Here is a 7,188-nt window from a genome sequence, read left to right on the forward strand (position 1 = left end):
TAAAGAAAAGTCTTGCAGAGACCGCACATGCATTGTCTAAGAAATCTAAAAACAGTCTGAATGAATGAAAGAGTGTAGCCATTCAAACAGCTTAGTTGTTGCACAAAACTTCTTAGCAAGTAAAGCCCTGAGTGCCAGGAGCCTTCAGTGGGCCTATTTAATGGACATAATGATGTTAGCCTGGTTTGTTTGTCTAGTAAAGAACGTCAAGTTATTTAGACTACACCAAAGCCAAAAGATATCTTGCAGATTCTGATAATGTGTAAGTCAATACCCTTATACTGCCCTTAATCAAGGTAGTTAAAAAGCCATAGTTTGCTACCATACTGTTTCAGCCAAATAAGAGAATGTACTGCAATGTATTGCTACGCACTCCCAGATAATAGAGAATACCACCCTCCCACACGGAGGCTCAAACGCGACAAAGCAATACAAATAACACAACACCACCTGGAAAGGGATTTCACTTTTATAAAATGAAACGCATCAAAGACTGTATTCAGAATAAGGCTTGGGGTTTTATTGATGCAATTCTCTCTAACAGAAGGCTTTCCCAGTTGTCAAATCAACAACAGCGATATATATGCTACCAATAATATCACACTTATAAGTAATGCATGGATTATAAGTCGAAATGAAACACACGCAGATAATATGAAATAAAACACAATCTGATAATGCTGGACGTCCTGCAAGAAATCAGAAAGATATGTACACTAAATACATCAGATGATTAACTTGGATGTGCACACACTCTCACACATCACAAAGTCAATACTCAAAGAAAACACCTCAGATGATTATAGCCCCTGGAAACTGAAATGTGCACACAGACAGTCACACATCACAATGGCAACTATCAAAAATAAAACACATCACCTGGTGCAAACTGCATCCTGGCCCACTCCAGACTGGGGGATTCACTGCCGGGGTCAGGAGACTCGGCAACCAGAGTCCTGCATTGAAGACGTGTCCGCAGTTCAGGCTCCAACCCCAGCTTTATAGTCTCAAAACACACTATAAGGTACCAAGAGCCATTGGAAACTTACTGGAATACGCCCCTTTCCATGCAAGCATTTCATAGGCAAAGGAGTTCTGCATTGTCGAATGTTTCAAACTTAATCTTAATGAAGCTTAATAAAGTCTCCGGCAGTACATTAAACAATCTCCAAAAACAAAGCAACCTTGAACGTGAATAACCTAAACAACTTGAGTAATCTGGGGGCCTGCCTGTGCGCACAAAAATCTCAAGCAAGACCGAGTCAGAATTCAAGATAACATGAGGGCATGTCAAAGCCAATAGTAAAAACTTGATAATACTTCCAAATGTTCTTTCTACCTTGCATCTCTTGGTTCCTCCCACTACCAAAGCGCCCTTTAGCTGTCTACCTTTGGTTGTCTTTACATGTTTCTAACTCTTTTCACTTTCTATCTTACATCTCTCTCTAACACACCCCTCTGGGTATGCAGCTCTTCATTTCATTTTCCCGAGCTCCCTCACTTTAATCTCATTACCTCCTCGTAAGTCTTCCTCGCCACACAACTAACATAGTGAGCTTCAGATCCCAAACAGAACCCTCCAAGCAAATTAGAGCTGTAGTTCTCCCATCCCTCCCTAACATGGCTGACCTCCTTCACCCCTAACCTAGTAGCAGAGGTGGCACGACCCATCCCACTTCCTGTTTGTTTGGCTCTGCATTGCAGACTCTTCAAGCAAGTTGTAGGTAAGTGGGGTGCGGTTGTGCTTGAGCATGCCCATATTCCCAGTAAGAGGTCCTACTATGCTGACTTACTTGTTTTTTTGCATTATGTGGTGCTGGTATATTTTTGTATGCAACGCTAAGCATGTGTAAATTGGTATTATAGCAAGCCTGCTATAGCGAGCTCTTACTGTCATATTTTTTATGGCCTGCTTCAGCAGGCTCATGGTCTGGAATACGGGATAAGGGCTGTGAGCGGCTGCGACACCATGTGCGGAGTCCGACTCCAGCATGGATTTCTCCGGCTCTGATGCTACGTCATGTTGTTGGGACTGCAAGCAGGTGTAAATACTCCAGTTAGGTGGTTCTGGCGTTCCTTTCTTTTGTTTTGCAGCTCTATACCCGCATGTCAAGTTACAGCTGGTCACGCCCTGCTAGAACGCGGCCTATGGTGAAACCATTTGTAGTGATGGACGCTTCGGTATGGAAGGGTCCATGGCGACGACGGTAGTCGCGAAATTACACATTCCATGCAGTTTTTGGGGGAATCAACTAGGGGCTGCGGATGTGCGAGTTGGTCGCGCTGATGAGTGTGCAAGCTGGCCTGAGTGTTTTGAGTGGCTAGGCACCATGGTAGCTAAACAAACTTTCCACTGCACCTTAGTTGCTTTGTGGCTATTTAGTCCACGGATATTTGGCAGTGTGCATAATGGAGGCTTCAGGAGATGTTCAGGATGAATCATGCCCTAGCGGTGAGGGTCAGGGTCTGGCTATGACACCCTTTTTGCTGGCCATACAGCTGAGGATTCATGCTGCAGTGGCTGCTGCATTTTTGGGGCATGTGGGTCCTTCCTCTCCTAGGAGACAGCGCTTTGTGCCGTCTGCTAGTGCCGATGCAGAGGTGGATGATCTATGAGGCTGATAAGTGTGGCTAGGCTGCCGCCCCAAGGGCTACGGTGTCTGGGTATGATTCCCTCTCAGTTCTGATGGACATGCACGTAGATTCGGCGGTCAAGTGCACCTACGCTGCAGCCAATTTCTCCTTTAGAGCATCTGCCTATCTATTAAACCCTTCCGGTCACTCATGGAGGACTTTAAGCGTCTAGCAAAGCTTATGGGGCAAGAGGCAGACATCCTGCCTACCATGGCAGTAATGGTGCACAGACCAGGCTGTTGTTAGTCTTTCTTTTGTTTGTTTGGGGGCAGCAGCATCTGCAAGTGCTGCCATTCAGGCTGGAAGACCGGTCTGGTTGTGGACTTGGTGGGCTGAAGGCTTTGCTACTGATGGTTCCCTTTTTAAGGGTAGAGTTGTTCTACCCACCATTGAGGTGCTGGTGAAGGTGTCTGTGAAGGACGGTTGCTGTTGCCCTTGAGTATGTCTTCTGGTGGAAGGTTCTTTTGTTAGCCAGAGTGCCTTTAGTCAGTTGACGACTTCCATGGGTAATCGCCCTTTTCGTGGAAGGGGATACGACTGGGGTGTCAGTTTTTAAATATGGATTCTGGTCTCTGCATTCCGATAGTGGCACAAGTCACCAACCATACTCCTGACTATCTGTGGGACTCCGAGGTGCAGGTTCTGGTTGGGGGAAGGTTGTCAAGGTTTCTGGAAACATGGCACAGGTCAATCTCTGTCCAATGGTTGTTGGGGTTAGTCGCCCGAGTTATTTGTACTTGCCCTGACCCCCTTCCATCCTCTCCTAGTGGCCTGGTAACTGGTATTTGAGAATGACTTACGTGGAGGCAATAAGCCTGGTTCCTCTGAGTCAGAGGGGTCGAGGAGTATGTTTGCTCCTGTTCCTGCGTTGGAACTTGTCATGGGTTTTCTGGCCTGTGCCGGACTCAAAGCGAATCACCACATTTATTCCTCTTGTACGATTTATAGTGTTGTTTTGGCAGGGGTTTCTTCCTTTTTCTGAGTCCTCGGACAATGGTAGCATCATTGGATCTGTTGGATGTTTATCTCTATGTACCATTCCTGCCTGCCCTCTCATAGTGGTTTCCAAGGTTCTGCGTTGGTTTAGAGCATTGTCGGTTCCAGGTTCTCTCTTTTCGGTTATCAGCCCCATGGGTTTCACCGTTGTTTTGGCACCTCTGGTGGGGATCAGTCATAAGGTGGGGGATTGGCTGACTGGCTGATTTCCGCCTCTTCACTTTCTGAGGGTACCCTTCGCGTCCAGGAGGTATGCAGGATTTTGGTAGTCCATGGCTTTATCACCAGTCTGTGCTAGTCCCCACGCAATATCTGGTGTTCTGTGGGGGTCATCTGGACATGGTCAAGGGTCGGCCTTTTCTTCCGGGGGACAGGAGGGCAACTTTAAGGTGGGGGTTGAGTTTTCTGCTCGATATGGTTGCTGCTCCTGTGTCTCGGTGGTTGACGTTGCAGGGGTTGATGTCATCAGGAATCCATGTTCTTTTGCATGGCTGTTCTGTAGGAGTCGGCAAGATGGCGGCCGCGTGAAGCTGTGCAGGTTTGCTCCCTGACCTGGCCGGAATGCTACGTCTAGGCTGACCGCAGCGGAGTTTTACCCAAACTGTCTCGGCGCCCACTGACCTGCGGATGATATTTACCTTGACGCTCTGCAAAACATATCTTCATCGCCTCCGGAGTGGAACGCTCTTAGTCAGAAAAGGGCCCTCCCTCGAGTTGCTGCTAAGGATGGGGCTGCTAGCAGTAAAGATCCCAGTACTGCAAAAAAACAGGAGACATTAGCCCGCCCCGATTCAGTTGCTGCTACTAACCAAGGGGGGAGAGATACTGCAGAGGTGGCAGCTGAGTGCAGGGGAAAACCCGGCATGGAGCATACTCCTCTGGACCCGGGGGCCAAGAGGAAGACTTTGACAGTGCCTGGCATGTTCGCTGGAAAGCCGATAAGTCGCAAACCGAACTTCCAGCCTAAATCTAATTCTGAGCGGACGCCCATCCAGCTAGGAGTAAGAAAATTGTTTCCAATGTGCCGGCAGTAGGTGTATCGGGGGCTGCTGCAACCACGACTACGACTATGATTTCCAGTACTGACCCCACAGCTACACTGAGCACTTCTAGCATTCCTAGTATCCTTACTACTCCCAGTCGCTTTAGTCATATTACTCCGTCAAACTCAGGCCAAGAAACACCTGGGGTGGATGGTTCCGCTGTAGGACTGGAAGCTGCAACGGTTCGATCTCCTGGCGGAGGTACAGTATCTATTACTTTAGCTCCACTTACTCCAGTGCCATCTTCGGTGGCTCAAATAGAATGGCAAGTGGAGGATAACATTGGCCCAGATCAAAGAGGTCCGGATCCAGACTGGAATTCTTTTCCGGAGGCACAGGAAGGAGGGGGAGCTATGCCTGGGACTCCTGATGGGGAGAACTTCTTCTCTATGGCAGAAGAATCGGACTCAATAGGGGGAAGTGGTATCGAGACCTCAGAGGGAGATGGCTCAGCTGATGCTAGTGATACAGATAGTGCACCCAATACTGCCGACACACTTCAACATGCTGCCAGCCGCTCTAAAGGGGGGAAAGATCTTCGAAAGATCATCGAAGAGAAAGTGGAAGGAGGGGGGGACATACGCAGCTTTGTGATTAAGCTTTTTAAGTCTGCCTTCCCAGAACTTTCATTCTGGAACTGGGAAGCTGAGATACAGCATGTCCATCGGTTCCCCCTAATGGCTAAGAAAAATCCCGGGCAGGCCCAAAGGCCACGAGCTATTCTTATATTTTTTGGGAATTTTTCATTGCGGCAAGCAGTATTCGAAAAAGCTCGACCTGATGCCAAGAAATCAGCAGAACGGCAGACTTTCTTTGTGCGACCGGACTTCTGCCATACTACTGTGGAGAGAAAGTGGCGCCTGTGGCAGATCTCTCCTTTTCAAAAACTTGGCTGCAAAGTCTATTTGATGAACCCTTCTCGTTTGAAAGTGATTTATCAGGGTCGGATAAGGGTGTTCACCTCCGAGATTAAAGCAGGGGATTATTTAAAGGAGATATTTGGTGAATAGATCAGTCTGTATAACAACCGGACATCAAAAAGGGGGGAGGGGAGGGTGTATAGGGGGGATAGGAGTACAAGGGGAACAAAAGGCTATCGACTATAGGTGTCTGTCCCATCCCCTCCCTTCTCTCTTGTTTTTTGATATTTTGTTTGGCTTTTGTTGCTGGTTGTATTTCCTTCACTTACATTGTGGTTCATGGGGGCGTGGGCTTTATGGGACAAAGGGATATAGGTTATTGGGCAAGACCAAGGGCGTTGGTTGAAGGGGGGCTATGCCCCCTGCTCTCTTTTATAGTGGTCAGGGAGCAACAGGGGCGCACCAACATGGGAGGCATCACAAGGGTCTGTAGACCTTTTTTGCCGAAGTGATGGGTGGGAGGGGCTGGGGCTGGGGTGGGGGTGGGGGAAAGGAATCTGAAATGCAAGGGGCAGCTCGGGGGATATATCTTTATTGGTTTTACTTTCAGCTCTGTCCATTTTTGGCATAGCATATATAACCAATGGGGGGAGTCAGGATAGCTACTATTAATATATGTGGATTGAATGACCCAGAGAAGCGGGGCAGGATTAAAGAAGATGTTAAAATTCTCAGGGCAGATATTATTTGTCTCCAGGAGACCCACATTGAAGCTAGCAGAAGTAAAATTATGGAATTAGATAGCTTTCAGCTGATCATTTGTTCTAAACAGGAGGTTAAGACCAGGGGAGTGGCCATATTTGCCCGCCGAGTTTTGGCACATTTTTCACGCCCAGTCTCAGATAAGTATGGCAGATGGGCCATAACCTAGTGTGTCATTGATAATAACATCTTTACTGTATGCTCAGTCTACGGCCCGGTGTTAGATGCTTCAGAGCTGTATGACTGGTTGAATACGGAATTGGTTGTGTGGCCGTTGCCACTCATAATCTGTGGAGACTTTAACATAAATATGAGCTGTGCAGTATCGAATCAACCCGAACGGGCTTATCAAGGGCGTAAACCCAAAATTTATAGGTCTCTATGCCAGCTGAAAGAACTTCATGGGCTAGTGGATGCCTGGGCAGCAATTAGAAGTGGGGAAGATGGGTTTACGTATTATTCAGCCCGACACCAATCGCATTCAAGATTGGATTTTTTTTTATCTCTCGTAGCTTGGTGTCGGGCTGTAAAATCGAGAAATATCCCAAGGTTATGTCAGACCATAATACTCTGGTCCTGGAAGTCCGTATCAAGTGCCCAAAATATACTTCTACGTGGACATTTAATAGGGCTTTGCTGAATGACAACGAATATGTAGAACATATGGCAGCTTGGATCACTAGATTTGTGGAAGAGAATTGGGGTAGTACTAGTCTGCAGAATGTATGGGATACGCTAAAAGCTGGGGTTAGAGGGGAAACCACGCAGTTTGGATGGAGGGCTCAGAAGTTGGAGAAAAACAAGATAAATAAACTCTATGCAGAATTGACCAAAGCTGAGCTAAACTTGGTTCAAGTATTTTCAGAAAGAAGGGATATCGAGGCGGCACAAAC

Source organism: Lissotriton helveticus, chromosome 9 (genome assembly GCF_964261635.1).
Source record: "Lissotriton helveticus chromosome 9, aLisHel1.1, whole genome shotgun sequence".
Lineage (NCBI taxonomy): Eukaryota > Metazoa > Chordata > Amphibia > Caudata > Salamandridae > Lissotriton > Lissotriton helveticus.